We start from the raw sequence: 17387 nt of genomic DNA on the forward strand, positions 1-17387 counted from the left end.
GAACGTGTGTGTTTTAATGGGATCATTTTCAGCTACTTTTCAAACTCTATACCCCAGAGAGAAGTGGATGCTGATGAGCCAGCTTACAGTAGTTTCGATGTTCAGAGAACAGGGAAAAGAAAAAAAATCACATTCTGATCCTCATTTACAATGAAAATGCAGCAAATAACTAATTTCAAAACCATTAGCACATAAAAGATGAAGACTTCTTATGAGAATAAGACCCACAGGATTTCCAAGAAGAGTGTGCAGGGACATGATTACCAGTAACACTTTTATTTTAAAATACATGCTGAGACTGTTCAACAAGAATACGCAGAAACAGAGTAGCTGCTTCATTAAACTTAAATAGTCTAGATGGTGCTTACAGACCCAAGCTACAGAACTATATATTTCCTTTCTGATTGCTTCACTGACCTCATTATGTACAACAGCAAATTTATCGTTCCATAGAAAGTGACCATCCAAGCCTTTACAAACACATCCATTAGCCATTTGATAAGTTTTTAAGAGCATTTTCTGAAACACCAGACGATGCAACTAACTGCAGACTATTAAAGCACCCAGAACTCTTAGTTGTAGCTATCTCCCACCTGTATTCTTAATTCAAACCCTTGTGCAAAGCACTGCCTTGACATTCCAGGCTAGTGTAGCCATCTTGCCCTATTCTTTTGTCTAATTTAATAATTTTCACTTTTCTAATGGAAAAACATTTTCACAAAACCGATAATGACATTATTTCAGGCCTTGAGAATAATGTTAAAAAAATGGTTTCAATTCTAGCATAGATCTAAAATGTAATTAACTTGATTCCAAACACAGTACTCCTGGGAGAGTTTTTTTTATGCAAACTGTATCCCACAGTATATGCTTGGAATTAATACAATTACAGGCTTAAATAATAAGCACATATTGTACTCTGAGGTGAAGACCAAGATTAATTGTCCTGAGAGGTACATACTGACTAAGGCAAAACTGAAGTCTATGTTGATTTTGAACAATAAATCTTTATAGCCAATAAAACCCCAAATTCATTCGGAATGTTTTCCATCCAAAATACGTGGAAATCTCTCTACTGTGGCCACAAATATCTTAGCAGAAGGGGAGAGATTAAGATCAAAGTCAAGGAAGAAAATGTCTTTCCATATGACATTTAATGAGAGATGTAATACTGAGGAGGTAGAAGGACTATTTCAGATGCCAGGAGTTGCAGAGAAAGGCAGTACTAATACAAAGTGACAAGACCATATAAAAGGATTGAGATGAACAGAAAAGGTATTAGTGAGATAAACTTGCTCCAAACTTTGAAATTGGAAACCCCAGGAGGGCAGTCCAAGACTTTATCCTGTTTCTAATGAAAGCTGGCATTAAGTGTATACTTATTGACACACTTGAGAAAATGTTTATAATCTGTTGTTTCCTCTCTCTGCCTTGATTACTGCAACTTCCTCGTCTGTACTCCGATTCCCACCTTGCCTCTCTCCTATCTAACCAAAATTCTACTGAGAAAATTATCTTTCCATTGTGCTGTTCAAACCATGAATCTTCCTATTCTTCTAGTGCCCAGTGACTACCATGTGCCTGCTGAATGATGGTAGTACTTTGCACTTATATGTAACATTTTTTCTGAGAAACTTGAAGCACCTTACAACAAATAATACAGTACATCTCAATAACCCCTTTGAGGCAGAGAAGTAGAGAGTGGAACTGAGGCCCCAAAAGTGTTGAAGTAAATTACACAAGGTTATTCTGGAAGTCTGTTGCAGAGCCAGGAACCATATTTCCTGAATCTTAGTCTTCTGCTTTAGCCATGGGGCCCTATCCTTCTCCCTATAATGACTTACTAAAAATTACAAGATGCTATTCCAGCAAAGGTCAGCCCTAGCTTATACACACTCTCTTCCTTCCTGATCTGCTTGTTCCCACCCCATGTGATACTATACAACTCACTGGTGGTATTATCTCCCCGCACCCTTTTTAAAAAAAAAATTATTATTCCAAGCCTCTTTCTGTGGGCTTTTCAAAACACAAAAGCAGACAATATACAGATCAGGAAGCTTGTCTCTCTTCCCCACCAACCCTTTACAATGAAGGGGCAAAACGTGATACAGAGGCTACTAGTAGGCCCTTAGACACAAGTGCCACCAAATGTTGGCAATCCACAGTATGGAATGAAATTATAGGCCTTTGTTTCTTGGCTACACCAACAGTTGAGTATTCCTAACAATAACAGTTACTTAAATAGCTTTTCTTTATAGAAGGATTTTCCTCCTGTACGAGACTTGTAACTCGGGGATTAAGAGAAACTACAGGACTCCAGAAATACTTGTATGCAAGGCACTCGGACTCTTAAGTTCTATTAAAACATATGGAGATGTCAAAAACCAGCCTCAACAGCCAGGGAAAGAATTTCAGCAGCTCACCTGAATTTACAATGGGCATATACATTGAATCCTCAGTACACTTTTCACTACTGTGCATAAATTGAATTAATTTTTTAAACCCATAAAGCACCATCATGCTGATGAATTCAATTACAATAGTGGATTTTCAGTTTTAACCATGGGAGAATCTCTTCAGAGCTTCAGTAGAAACCCTGAGTGGTTTGGAATGGATTCCCATGAGACAAAAAAACTCTTATACTGTAAGGCGGTAGGAGGCAAAAGTTACACAAATATTGAAGTAGAGCTCTTGCATAAACTGCCCATTTGTGCTTTTTCAGCACCCTTATTAAAAACAGCACATAATGCGTCTGTTGTATTCATATGCTTAGAAACCCATTCGCTTTTCCCATCCTACATTCTCAGGAGCCTTTGATTCATTTCAAGAAATGCAACTCAAACTTATATCAATCAGCTTTGAGATTTTAGAACCGGGGGGGGGAGGAGAGGGGAGACATACACACACTAACTCGTTAGCTGGAGAAGGCTTCCCTAAGGAGTGTTTTAGTCATGGAAAAACAAAAAACAAATCTGTGGGGGCGCTTTGGTTTCTATTAATTTATTTTTACATTCCTTAAGAAAATGCATCTGTCTCTCCAGAATCTTTCCCCCCAGTTTAACACTACCTGTTGCTCACTGTTTTAAGTTATCATTAAGCATCAAGGAGAAATGACAAGCTAGTGATGTTCAAGGCCAAACAGGAAACCAAGCCACATATTGCTCTTGCCAGTCCTTACGTGACTTAATAAGATCATGTTTTCTAAGGGCCTCAGTGGAGCCCCTCAATTTGCCTGACAAATTTTGCTGGTGAAGATGAATCCATTTTGCTTGGAAGTCTTTATGAAAATATGGCACACAAAAACAAGAAGTTTATGTTCAAATATGCTTTTGCTATTATTAAAAACGGCAAACTTTTATTTCAGAACAGTTTAATGTTTTTTGAACATATATGACTGTGTATCGCAGAACAGGAGTACTTAACTATGTCAATGTCATTGTGAAAAATATCATTTGGGGACTGCCAGAAGGCGAGCTTGTCCTTTAAGGGAGTTGAGCACAGCCGTACCTGTGCCTAGTTAACTTCCTCCTCAGGCAATGGGTATTTAGGTTTCCTATAAGAGGAAGCCTGCTCATCTCAATGAGAAGGGAGATGGAAGGCTCTCTTGCAGAAAGGTCAGGTGGGTGATACGAAGGGCAGAGGGAGGCTGGCTCTTTGTAGTGAGCTTGAAAGGCAGCTCTGGGAGACCCTCATCCTTGACACAAGGGTAATTGGGAAGCCCTGGGAAAGGGTACTGCTGTAAGCAGTGCTGAAAGGAATTGATGCTTGCAGTTGCTTAGAGGGTTGAGGCTGGGACTTCAGTGAGGGTGGAAGAAGAACCCCCTTTGATGGCTTCGTGCCAACAGGGAAAATGAACTGTTGAACTCAGGAGGGAGCTGGAACAGTAACCTAGGAGGGAGCTAGAATAGGAACTACTGCCCAGAGATGGTGAAGATGTTAGGTAGCCCTGGACGGATGCAGCCTGAGCAAACAGTGGAAGATCTCTGTAGTCTGAGGACAGCTACGAGATGGCTTTGTTTCCATTAGACTTTTCTATTAATTCTTGAAGGGGTGGATTTGTGTGATATTCCAGGCGGGCTTAGTCACGTCACTGATCCAGCAGTGCTGGGAGCTGGAAGACCACTGTGGGGAGGCAGTACGTTTACCAGAGTGGGGAAATTAAGGCAGATACCTTACCTTCCTTGGCTTCTGGGAAGGCAATATTGCCACATATGGTGGGATCCACATCTCAGATTAGAGACTAGCATAAACCCTGAAGCATGAGGTTTAATATTTCCAAAAATTCTTATAACTGATAACTCTGGATAGTCTTTTCATGTGAATGTTCAATCCTCTTGCATGTTATTGGCCCCAGTGGCTTCCTGGGGCAATGAGTTCCACAGTCTAATTATAAACTGTGCGGGGGGACAAAGTATTTCCTTTTATTGGTTTTGGATTTCCTAGCCTGTTTTCACTGAAGATCCCCCTGCTCTTGGGTAAACACAGAGAGCAGAAGTTCCTACTCTACCTTCTACCATTCATTATCTTCCCATCATTCCTCTCCTCCCTTACTCATCTTCATTCTAAGGTAGAATCCTAATGTTTTCAATCTCTTCATATGATTTTTTCCACACTACTCAACCTTCTCTGACCATTTTTGAGATTGGTATTGCACACGGTATTCCAGACAAGGCTCACTCCACTGATCTTCTATATCTTTAAAACATAATCGCAACTATACATATAAAATGATAGGGTCTAAATTACCTGTTACCACTCAAGAGAGAGATCTTGGAGTCACTGTGGATAGTTCTCTGAAAACATCCACTCAATGTGCAGCTGCAGTCAAAAAAACAAAAAGAATGCTGGGAGTCATTAAGAAAGGTATAGTTAATAAGACAGAAAATATATTGCCTCTATATAAATCCATGGTATGCCCACATCTTGAATACTGCATGCAGATGTGGTCGCCCCATCTCAAAAAAGACATACTGGAATTGGAAAGGGTTCAGAAAAGGGCAACAAAAATTGTTAGGGGTATGGAGAAGAGATTAATAAGACCAGGATTTTTCAGCTTGGAAAAGAGAGGACTAAGAGGAGATATGATTGAGGTTTATAAAATCATGACTGGTGTAGAGAAAGTAAATAAGGAAGTGTTATTTACTCCTTCTCATAACACAAGAACTAGGGGTCACCAAATGAAATTAAAAGGAAGCAGGTTCAAAAAAAACAAAAGGAAGTATTTCTTCACACAATGCACAGTCAACCTGTGGAACTCTTTGCCAGAGAATGTTGTGAAGGCCAAGACTATAAGAAGGTTCAAAAAGAACTAGATAAATTCATAGAGAGTAGGTCCATCAATGGCTATTAGCCAGGATGGGCAGGGATGGTGTCCCTAGCCTGTTTGCCAGAAACTGGGAATAAGTGACAGGGAATGGATCACTTGATGATTACCTGTTCCATTCATTCCCTCTGGGACACCTAGCATTGGCCACTGTCGGAAGACAGGATACTGGGCTAGATGGACCTTTGTCTGACCCAGTATGGTCATTCTTATTATAGTATTCTCTGTATTATTCACCATCCCAGCCCATAGGCGCAGGTGGGGCTGAGCACAACTCCCTTAAAGCTCCAGGACATTCTATGACTTTTTTTTCTAACTCTCCTACAGCTCTGGGCAAGTTTGACCCCAGCTGCAGGGAATTCACCTTCCCTGACAGTTCTCAGAACCAGAATTTCCTTTCATTTATCACCTTTCCCCTTCCGTGGGCATCTAGATGGCTCTGACATGCAGTGGGAGACTAAGTTGACTGTATGTTTAAAACACGGGCACAGGAGTCAGGAGGCCTGGTTTCTGTTGTGTGACCCTGGACAAATTACTTAACTTCTCTGCGCCTATTTTCACTTAAAACACAAAATAAGAACCAGGATTCTTACCTACCTTAATATTGTTAAAATTGCAAAGTCAAGAACTCATTGGTACACAAAGGCTGGATTAACTGACCTTTGGCATTTCTGAATGCTTGACTTCGCAACCATAATGTTCTCTCAACATAGTTTCTGTATGTATTTCCCCAGGTTTTTTAAAAATAGCAAAACTGAACTGCCCCAGAAATTGTCATGTGGAATATAGTGAAATCATAGACCAGCTCTATGGGGGATGAGACACTTTTGCCACTGGGTTTCACAGATATCTGCTGACAGAACAGGAACTGTGAGACTCAGGAATCCTCTAGTAGTCTTTAGTAGTCAAAGACTCTTCTGCCTTTGTCCCCTCCAGTCTATGTCTCTCCTATTGCTGTCTCCCTAACCCACCCCAGCTCCTCATCTGATTTCAACTGCCTCCCACCACCGCCCTGGATTCCTGGTCCCAGTTTCCTGGTCCTATCTCACTCTTCCTCCCCCTCCCCCAATCCCTCAGATGGATGTTCCAGACTGGCAAAATTATAAGGCTTCCCAACATTTCAACACTTCCCATTCTAAATTTTTGGTTGCTTAACTATAGGCTAGCTCTGCCTACAACAAAGCATGTTCAGAACCTAATTAGAGGGATAGTGTAGCAACCTCCATCATAGCTAGTCACCAAAGATTGAACCCAAGTCATCCAGACTTAAAAGCATGAGCTTCTACTACTTGAGTTCAAGATATAACTCCCTTAGCTGGTAGTTATAAAGTTATCCTCTAAAAATCCACCAGAGGAGGACATAAAACTCAAGTTCGACAGTGAATTACAAAAATGCAATATATTATTATTAGACCTGCAATACTTTTCACAAAGAACATCAGCAGGGGATCAACTGGGAGTTTAAGAATATTTGGAAAACAATTTTAGAACAACATTCAGTGCTGTAGTTTAAAAGAAAAAAACTGTTTAAAACTCCTAACTTAGCTGCATTCAGTGTTGAAGAAAAACAACTTCTAGGAGCTATGAGATACAAGTTGAGAATGTTGAAACAGGAAGATGTTATGCATATTTACCACTTGAGCAAGGCATGCTATGTAATACTTGCAAGATTTCACGGTAATGTTTTACAATATATAGAGTGCAATGCTCATTCCATTGATATTGTTGAGCAATTCAGGATGATTTTATTTCAACTCACATCTTACTAGTTTTGAATACTGTAGATAATTTTCAGCTCAGTTGATCTGTACATGCAGAGCTTTAAAATTGCTATGCTCTAAACTGTATATTAACTGCAATTTTATAAACATGCATGTCAGAGAGAATTGAGTGCCACTACTACTACACAGGCACAAGGCACTTCAGTGTGAATCACAGAAATGTAGGACTGGAAAGGACATCAACAGGTCATCTAGTCCAACCCCTGCATTGAGGCAGGACTGAGTAATAACAACTAGACCAGGGGTCGGCAACCTTTCAGAACTGGTGTGCCGAGTCTTCATTTATTCACTCTAATTTAAGGTTTCCCGTGCCAGTAATACATTTTAATGTTTTTAGAAGGTCTCTTTCTATAAGTCTAATATATAACTAAACTATTGTTGTATGTAAAGTAAATAAGGTTTTTAAAATATTTAAGAAGCTTCATTTAAAATTAAATTAAAATGCAGAGCCCCCCAGACTGGTGGCAAGGACCTTGGCAGTGTGAGTGCCACTGAAAATCAGCTCGCGTGCCGCCTTTGGCACGCGTGCCATAGGTTGCCTACCCCTGAACTAGACCATCCCCCACAGGTGTTTGTCTAACCTCCTCTTAAAAACCTCCAGTGACTGATATAAGCTCTCTAGGTAATTTGTCCAGTGCTTAACTACCCTTACAGTTAGGAAGCTTTTCCTAATGTCTAACCTAAATCTCCCTTGCTCGTCCTTTTCTCAGTGGTTAAGGAGACAATTTATAAATAAGCTTCTCTTTATAAACAACCTTTTATATACTTGGAAACTTATCCTGTCTCTCCCCCCCCCCATCTTCTTTTCAGACTAAACAAACCCATTCTTTCAATCTTTTCTCATAGGTCATATCTTCTAGGCCTTTGATCATTTTTGTTGCTCTTCTCTGGACTTCCTTCAAATTTGTCCATATCTTTTTCCAAAGTGAGGTGCCCGGAACTGGACACCTCACTTCAGTTGAGGCCTTATCAGTACTGAATAGAGTGAAGAATTATGTACCATGTCTTGCTTTCAACATTCCTCCTAATGCATCCCAGAATTATATTTGTATTTTTGAAACAGTATTACATTGCTGACTCTTAGTTTGTGATCCACTATAACCCCCAGATCCTTTTCTACAGTATTCCTTCCTTGGCAGTCATTTCCCATTTTCTATTTGTGCAACTGATTATTCCTTCCCAAGTGTAGTATTTATTGAATTTCATCCTATATCATTTCTCCAGTTTGTCAAGATCACTTTGAATTCTAATCCTGTCCTCCGAAGTGCTTGGAATCCCTCGCAGCTTGGTATTGTTCACAAACTTTATTAATGTAGTTTCTATGCCATTATCCAAATCATTTATGAAGATATTGAATAGAACGGACTCAGGACAGATCCCTGAATGTTCCTTTATTCGTCGTATGTTTTCAAAATGTCATTGCCCATCCATAAATCAGCACTCCTATTTGGATGCCCTGAATTTCAAATCATTTTCAATTAGAGCATGTGACAACTTTTTTTTTCCTCCCCTTGGCATAGTAGAACTGTATAAATAGCAATGTTCAAATTGAATTATTAATGAATGTATGTATAAATGTAAGTATAAATAAAGTTTTCACTAGTGAAAAAAGTTCATGATGTTTGCCAAATGAATAAATACTTAAACTAGCCAAACTTTGGGCCACATTTACAAACACAATTAGGATTGTATGTCCAATACTTTGGCCCCACTAACATTTTACTGTTAAAACGGCAGCTCATTCCCAATGCCAAGAGAGGTTTCATGGCTAAGAACCCTGAGCAGAGAGAGGGACCTAAGGTTCAGATCACTGGCAATTAGGCATCTAATTAGTACCTCTGAATCTGGACAAAAACCCTTTGCATTTGGCCTCCTGGCTAGCTTAGGTGGTTCCCTGCTCATTTTGCTCACTTCTGAGTATCCCTTTCATAGATGCCCAACTCTTCGTGTATAATGCAGGTAGCCTGAGCCAGCTAACTCGGAGCTGAGAATTCCACTATACGGCCAGGGCACATAGGTATCTTTACGAATCTGGCTCTTTAGTTTTATTCATAAGTCTTCCATTAACAGAAATAAATACAGAGTTAACATAAGGCTGACCTGAAAAGGGGGGAGAAAACAGGGGCTGTCTTTCTTTATTTAGATGTTTAAAGAAGGGGTGCTATGTTTTTGTTAGTCCTCTTAACACTAGAAAGTCAGAACGTGTCTTGTTTTTCTCAGATGATTTTCTGGATCACTGGACAAATAGGAGGAGGAAACCATTACTCAGCACATCCTCTGTTCTGACCAGATTTTCGCAGGTCAGTCCAAATACTTCCTGAGCTGTGACAGCTGTCTCCAGGCTCCTTTGTGGAGCAGGGGATTGCAGATACCTTGTGTCACTGCAATGTCTCTTTGAGTGGATGGACTTTCTGGTGCCTGGATTTCAGCAGGCAGAAGCTGGTAGAACACAGGCATGAATAAAATCCAAGGAGTGTAGCACTTAAGCACAATCGGAAAAACAAAGTAGTATGTGCTTCTAGTTACACTCTGAAAGTTTCTTACAGTATGTTGTTATTGTAACCCAAATCTTCAAAGAGGCTACTTAAACTGCACCTGACTATTGTACACATAATATGTGATTCAGCTCCACTGAAGTCAATAGGAATCTTTTTATTTGTATACCCAACGCATATTTGTTAATTTAAGGCCAACAGACTTGCAACTAGCTGGCTGACACCTGCAAATTTTATAGCTTTGGGTCTAGATGCTATTTGAAAAACTGGCCTATCTGGCTCCTAGGGCTGATCTACACTACAAAATTAGATTGACTCAGCTACATCACTCAGTAGTATGAAAAAATCCACACTCCCAAGTGCTGTAGTTAAACTGATCTTAGTCCCTGTGCAGACAGAACTAGATCGATGGAAAAATTGTTCTGTCAACCTAGCAGCCGCCTCTCAGGGAGGTGGATTCACTACAGTGATGGAAGAACCTCTCCCGTTACTATATAAGTACAAAAATAATAGTTTAGTGAGATTGATTTGGAGGAACTGACAACACTCTTCTTCAATTGTTTCCCTAGCCCCCTTTTTACTGCCTACTGCTCAAAATAATTTAAACAAACTTCTATGATGATTGGTGTCAAAACTGACAAAAGTAAGGACATTCAGAATTGAAGGCTGAGGACTCATCTCTGTTGGGGAACAGAGATTTTTGATTTCAGCCTGCTGTAGATAGACAAATTTGGTATTTACACTGGTAGAACTTCCCCCCCCCCCAATTAAAGTAAGTAAAACGCCATTAGTGTAAATACCACTGGCTACATCAGGCACCTGTACCAATGACTGAACTTGGGGCAACCCCCCCAGTTTACTATACCTTTAATTCACTTTGCTGTGCTTAGGTATTTCAGCAGGGATGGTTGTATTGCCAACCAGGCAAGTTTAAAAATTAGCCTGGTTTGTAAGCTGCTCTCTGTTCCCATGCTCAGCCCAAACAGGGGAGCAGACTTACTCTACTGGATGCGGCAAGTGCAGCAGTGGCCTCTGCTGGGGTAGCAAGAAGTGCAACCCACAGCTTGCAGCTGTATCCAGCAGAGACCTCTGGCAGTTGCAGCATCAGGTACAGCTCTGGCAGAAACCAAGCAACTTTACAACTTTTCGCGAACCAGCTGAGCGGCAGCGAACCAGCGGAGCAGCGGGGACAGCAGAGCAGCTCACAGCAGGAGTTTGCCTGGGACTGGTAAGTATCCGAGTGTGTGTGTTTGCTTGCTGAGGAAGTATCCGAGCGTGTGTTTGCTGGGAGGGCAGGGAGAGAGCCTGAGTGAGTGTCTGATTGGCTGCTAGCCTGCAGGGGGCGGGCATTAGGGTGTCTGTGTGTTTGCGTCAGGGAAGCCTGGCTGTTTGAAAATAGCCAGAGCCTCGCGAACCAGCTGAGCGGCAGCGAACCAGCGGAGCAGCGGGGACAGCAGAGCAGCTCACAGCAGGAGTTTGCCTGGGACTGGTAAGTATCCGAGTGTGTGTGTTTGCTTGCTGAGGAAGTATCCGAGCGTGTGTTTGCTGGGAGGGCAGGGAGAGAGCCTGAGTGAGTGTCTGATTGGCTGCTAGCCTGCAGGGGGCGGGCATTAGGGTGTCTGTGTGTTTGCGTCAGGGAAGCCTGGCTGTTTGAAAATAGCCAGAGCCTCGCGAACCAGCTGAGCAGCGGGGACAGCAGAGCAGCTCACAGCAGGAGTTTGCCTGGGAGTTCGCCTGGAGTGAGCCCAGTGAGGCTTACATCTTGCCAACGTCTCTGAGGAAGCTCATAGTAGGTAGGTGATATGGAAGGGGGGGGTTCAGCTATTGTGACCTGCACTGGATGTGCCATGTTTGTCTTTCTTCCACAGGACAGAAGCGACTTTGTCTGTACAAAGTGCAAGCTGGTCTCCATATTGGAAGAGAAGATTGAAGGTCTGGAGCAACAGGTAACGACCCTGCGTTGTATACGAGAGACTGAGGATTTTCTGGACCAAACTCAGGATAGCCTTCTAGGGGCACAAAGCTCTAAAGATATAGAGCAGGTTGCACAGAGGAGCCAAGAGGCCAGTGAAGAAGCTTGGCAACATGTGACCTCCAGAAGAGGTAAGCGGAATGTCCGGGTTCCAGTAACACAGACACAGGTAACTAACCGCTTTCATGTTCTCTCCACACCTACCATTGCGGAGAGTGGACCAGATGATATGTCTGGGGGGAGAAAGCAGAAGGAGACCCCGCTGGTTGGGAGGCATGAGATGCGATGTCCTGAGGTTGGGGGTTCCACGACCACCACTCCCAGAGGAGAAGGCGGGTGGTGGTGGTCGGGGACTCTCTCCTCCGGGGGACTGAGTCATCTATCTGCCGCCCTGACCGGGAAAACCGAGAAGTCTGCTGCTTGCCAGGGGCTAAGATTCGTGATGTGACGGAGAGACTGCCGAGACTCATCAAGCCCTCGGATCGCTACCCCTTCCTGCTTCTCCACGTGGGCACCAATGATACTGCCAAGAATGACCTTGAGCGGATCACTGTGGACTACGTGGCTCTGGGAAGAAGGATAAAGGAGTTGGAGGCGCAAGTGGTGTTCTCGTCCATCCTCCCCGTGGAAGGAAAAGGCCTGGGTAGGGACCGTCGAATCGTGGAGGTCAACGAATGGCTACGCAGGTGGTGTCGGAGAGAAGGCTTTGGATTCTTTGACCATGGGATGGTGTTCCATGAAGGAGGAGTGCTGGGCAGAGACGGGCTCCATCTTACGAAGAGAGGGAAGAACATCTTTGCCAGCAGGCTGGCTAACCTAGTGAGGAGGGCTTTAAACTAGGTCCACCGGGGGAAGGAGACCAAAGCCCTGAGGTAAGTGGGAAAGCGGGATACCGGGAGGAAGCACAGGCAGGAATGTCTGAGAGGGGAGGGCTCCTGCCTCATACTGGGAATGAGGGGCGATCAACAGGTTATCTCAAGTGCTTATATACAAATGCACAAAGCCTTGGAAACAAGCAGGGAGAACTGGAGGTCCTGGTGATGTCAAGGAATTATGACGTGATTGGAATAACAGACTTGGTGGGATAACTCACATGACTGGAGTACAGTCATGGATGGTTATAAACTGTTCAGGAAGGACAGGCAGGGCAGAAAAGGTGGGGGAGTAGCACTGTATGTAAGGGAGCAGTATGACTGCTCAGAGCTCCGGTACGAAACTGTGGAAAAACCTGAGTGTCTCTGGATTAAGTTTAGAAGTGTGTGCAACAAGAGTGATGTCATGGTGGGAGTCTGCTATAGACCACCGGACCAGGGGGATGAGGTGGATGAGGCTTTCTTCCGGCAACTCACGGAAGCTACTAGATCGCATGCCCTGATTCTCATGGGTGACTTTAATTTTCCTGATATCTGCTGGGAGAGCAATACAGCGGTGCATAGACAATCCAGGAAGTTTTTGGAAAGCGTAGGGGACAATTTCCTGGTGCAAGTGCTAGGGGAGCCAACTAGGGGGAGCGCTTTTCTTGACCTACTGCTCACAAACCGGGTAGAATTAGTGGGGGAAGCAAAAGTGGATGGGAATCTGGGAGGCAGTGACCATGAGTTGGTTGAGTTCAGGATCCTGACGCAGGGAAGAAAGGTAAGCAGCAGGATACGGACCCTGGACTTCAGGAAAGCAGACTTTGACTCCCTCAGGGAACAGATGGCCAGGATCCCCTGGGGGACTAACATGAAAGGGAAGGGAGTCCAGGAGTGCTGGCTGTATTTCAAGGAATCCCTGTTGAGGTTACAGGGACAAACCATCCCGATGAGTCGAAAGAATAGTAAATATGGCAGGCGACCAGCTTGGCTTAATGGTGAAATCCTAGCGGATCTTAAACATAAAAAAGAAGCTTACAAGAAGTGGAAGGTTGGACATATGACCAGGGAAGAGTATAAAAATATTGCTCGGGCATGTAGGAAAGATATCAGGAGGGCCAAATCGCACCTGGAGCTGCAGCTAGCAAGAGATGTCAAGAGTAACAAGAAGGGTTTCTTCAGGTATGTTGGCAACAAGAAGAAAGCCAAGGAAAGTGTGGGCCCCTTACTGAATGAGGGAGGCAAGCTAGTGACAGAGGATGTGGAAAAAGCTAATGTACTCAATGCTTTTTTTGCTTCTGTTTTCACTAACAAGGTCAGCTCCCAGACTGCTGTGCTGGGCAACACAAAATGGGGAAGAGATGGCCAGCCCTCTGTAGAGATAGAGGTGGTTAGGGACTATTTAGAAAAGCTGGACGTGCACAAGTCCATGGGGCCGGACGAATTGCATCCGAGAGTGCTGAAGGAATTGGCGGCTGTGATTGCAGAGCCCTTGGCCATTATCTTTGAAAACTCGTGGCGAACGGGGGAAGTCCCGGATGACTGGAAAAAGGCTAATGTAGTGCCCATCTTTAAAAAAGGGAAGAAGGAGGATCCTGGGAACTACAGGCCGGTCAGCCTCACCTCAGTCCCTGGAAAAATCATGGAGCAGGTCCTCAAAGAATCAATCCTGAAGCACTTAGAGGAGAGGAAAGTGATCAGGAACAGTCAGCATGGATTCACCAAGGGAAGGTCATGCCTGACTAATCTAATCGCCTTTTATGATGAGATTACTGGTTCTGTGGATGAAGGGAAAGCAGTGGATGTATTGTTTCTTGACTTTAGCAAAGCTTTTGACACGGTCTCCCACAGCATTCTTGTCAGCAAGTTAAGGAAGTATGGGCTGGATGAATGCACTATAAGGTGGGTAGAAAGCTGGCTAGATTGTCGGGCTCAACGGGTAGTGATCAATGGCTCCATGTCTAGTTGGCAGCCGGTGTCAAGTGGAGTGCCCCAGGGGTCGGTCCTGGGGCCCGTTTTGTTCAATATCTTCATAAATGATCTGGAGGATGGTGTGGATTGCACTCTCAGCAAATTTGCGGATGATACTAAACTGGGAGGAGTGGTAGATACGCTGGAGGGGAGGGATAGGATACAGAAGGACCTAGACAAATTGGAGGATTGGGCCAAAAGAAATCTAATGAGGTTCAATAAGGATAAGTGCAGGGTCCTGCACTTAGGATGGAAGAATCCAATGCACCGCTACAGACTAGGGACCGAATGGCTCGGCAGCAGTTCTGCGGAAAAGGACCTAGGGGTGACAGTGGACGAGAAGCTGGATATGAGTCAGCAGTGTGCCCTTGTTGCCAAGAAGGCCAATGGCATTTTGGGATGTATAAGTAGGGGCATAGCGAGCAGATCGAGGGACGTGATCGTTCCCCTCTATTCGACACTGGTGAGGCCTCATCTGGAGTACTGTGTCCAGTTTTGGGCCCCACACTACAGGAAGGATGTGGATAAATTGGAAAGAGTACAACGAAGGGCAACGAAAATGATTAGGGGTCTAGAGCACATGACTTATGAGGAGAGGCTGAGGGAGCTGGGATTGTTTAGTCTGCAGAAGAGAAGAATGAGGGGGGATTTGATAGCTGCTTTCAACTACCTGAAAGGGGGTTTCAAAGAGGATGGCTCTAGACTGTTCTCAATGGTAGCAGATGACAGAACGAGGAGTAATGGTCTCAAGTTGCAATGGGGGAGGTTTAGATTGGATATTAGGAAAAACTTTTTCACTAAGAGGGTGGTGAAACACTGGAATGCGTTACCTAGGGAGGTGGTAGAATCTCCTTCCTTAGAGGTTTTTAAGGTCAGGCTTGACAAAGCCCTGGCTGGGATGATTTAACTGGGACTTGGTCCTGCTTTGAGCAGGAGGTTGGACTAGATGACCTTCTGGGGTCCCTTCCAACCCTGATATTCTATGATTCTATGATACACAAGAGGCCAGTGTTAGTGTTCCAAAACAGCAGCATTGACAAAAATATTGTGAGAGATGGCAACCTTGGGATGGTTCGCTTTTCTTTTGATTAGGTCTATATGAATTGGGAAGTGTCATTTCTCACCATAATAAAGTTTCATAACTAAATGAAGCTTCTTAGCATTGCCTGATGAGGGTGAAGCAGAACTTGTGGTGTCTCCTGTAAGCATGTGGTTCTACTGTTGCCAAGAACTAGATCACTTGGAATATGTACATAGCACATTTCTGTTATTCAAAGGTATATTTTAAAGGACAAAATTTTCAAACTTGAGTGCCTAATCTCTGGTGACTAAATCCTCGTGTAGACCCCTAGGCATATGTGGGCAGTTGTCAGATGGGCTGGTATTCACAAATTTCATTGTAGTAAATGGGAGCTAGAGGTGCTCTTCTTTCCTCTAAATCAGATCACTTACATAGGTGCCTAAAAAGTGGATTTAGGAACCAAAGCTTTAATTTTTGGCGTCAAGGTGCTTAGAAGAGATTTAACCATGACACCATTCACTTCAATGGGAGTCACATGGCAAACCTCCATGCATGACTTTTGGTGATGTTAAAATCTCCAAGTACTCCATTTAGTAAATATTCTTGTCTGGATAAGAGCAACCCTCTTTGTTCAGTATTTATTACTGCGATTGCACTTCCCTTAAAGGGGAACTTCAAGTGTTCTGATAAACTGCTCTAGTACCTTGTTTTTTTTGATGAAATGCTCTCTTGTGACTTCCAACAGCAGCTGTCTGAGTCACAGTAGATATCCCTATATCTCCTATTACATTAATGGCACAGGAGGTGAGGTGAGAGTAGGGGGTATGGGAAGAGGAAAGGGTCTCCATTACCTCCAAGAAAGGGGTACATACAGGAGTCACAAGAAGGCATGTTTTGCTGGGACTAACTCTATCTGGATAACAGATCCTTCACTTGTAGTGAAAGACATAGTCTGACCCTGTGCGACATTCTTTCCATATAGCGTATTTTCTCTTGTTCTGTGAAGCTGACCTCAAATGGTCTTTCATGTTTATAGGCTGAAGGGAGAGACTAAATGAGTGCACTTTGGAGCAACTAACAAAACAAAGACAACCAGCCCACCAAGAAAAGGATACAAATTAACTTCTTATACTACGCTGTTTTACAGCTGAGCGCTTTCCCGCTTACACTACTTGGCTGTGAGGCTGAAATTTTAGTTAAACAATTATATATTTTAAAGAGAATAGGTCATTTAGGACCTGATTCAAATCCTGTTGAAGTTTATATGGAAAGATTCCTATTGTAGTCAATGGGTTGTAGATCCAGCTTAGTTAGGGTTTGTCTACACATCAAGTTAGTGCACAGCAAACCAGCACATAACCTACAACACACCAGCCTGCCACATACATGTGGATGCTATTACAGTGCTGTATTAGTACGTGGTGTGCTGGAGAGTCACACCCTGCCCACACAGTGAGTTAGCATGCTGCAAGCCATGCATGCCCTTAGTTTACATTAACTGTAGGAGGAAACTTAGGGGATAGTGGTCAGTGTCAAATCCCCCATTTACAACTACAGCCTTGTCTACCTAGGGAAATGATTGTGGGTTTTTTTTGGAAGTCTCACTGTCGTTACCACTGGGCCAACAGATGGACTGCTGCCCACTGCCACTATTTTAATCCCTAAGGCCCCAATCCTGCAAACACTTAATTTTTACAAAGGATGGGCCCTCATTCTCCATTCATGCTGGCTATGCACTGGTAAAATTCAAGGGACTTCAGTGAGTTGCTCCCAATTTACATTTGTGAGAGAGGACTTCCACACAGACCCTGATCTTGCAAAGGCCACCTACCACATGTGCTTAACTTCATGCAATGAGTAACCCTGGACTATTCTCAGGGTACAAAGTTGAGCTCATTTGGAAGCCTCTGGAAGACTGGAGACTTGGTCTTCTAATGCTGTTCTGAGAGGTGCTTCAAAGGCAGGCTAGC

The 17387-nt window shown here is 43.4% G+C and overlaps 1 protein-coding gene across 4 annotated transcripts in view; it reads right to left on the bottom strand.

Annotated features, from left to right (window-relative positions):
• Nucleotides 1–17387, bottom strand: part of MARCHF3 (membrane associated ring-CH-type finger 3) — a 105277-nt gene that overhangs the window by 25801 nt on the left and 62089 nt on the right. Inside the window, exon 1 of one of the 4 annotated variants that reach the window (XM_038402071.2) lies at nucleotides 4747–4808. The exons of the other annotated variants lie outside the window; for them this stretch is intronic. The gene's annotated coding sequence lies outside the window, so the exon portion shown is untranslated. Of the gene's footprint in view, nucleotides 1–4746; nucleotides 4809–17387 lie in introns of those variants that run through there. 4 annotated transcript variants of the gene reach the window in all.

This window comes from Dermochelys coriacea, chromosome 5 (assembly GCF_009764565.3).
Source record: "Dermochelys coriacea isolate rDerCor1 chromosome 5, rDerCor1.pri.v4, whole genome shotgun sequence".
NCBI lineage: Eukaryota > Metazoa > Chordata > Testudines > Dermochelyidae > Dermochelys > Dermochelys coriacea.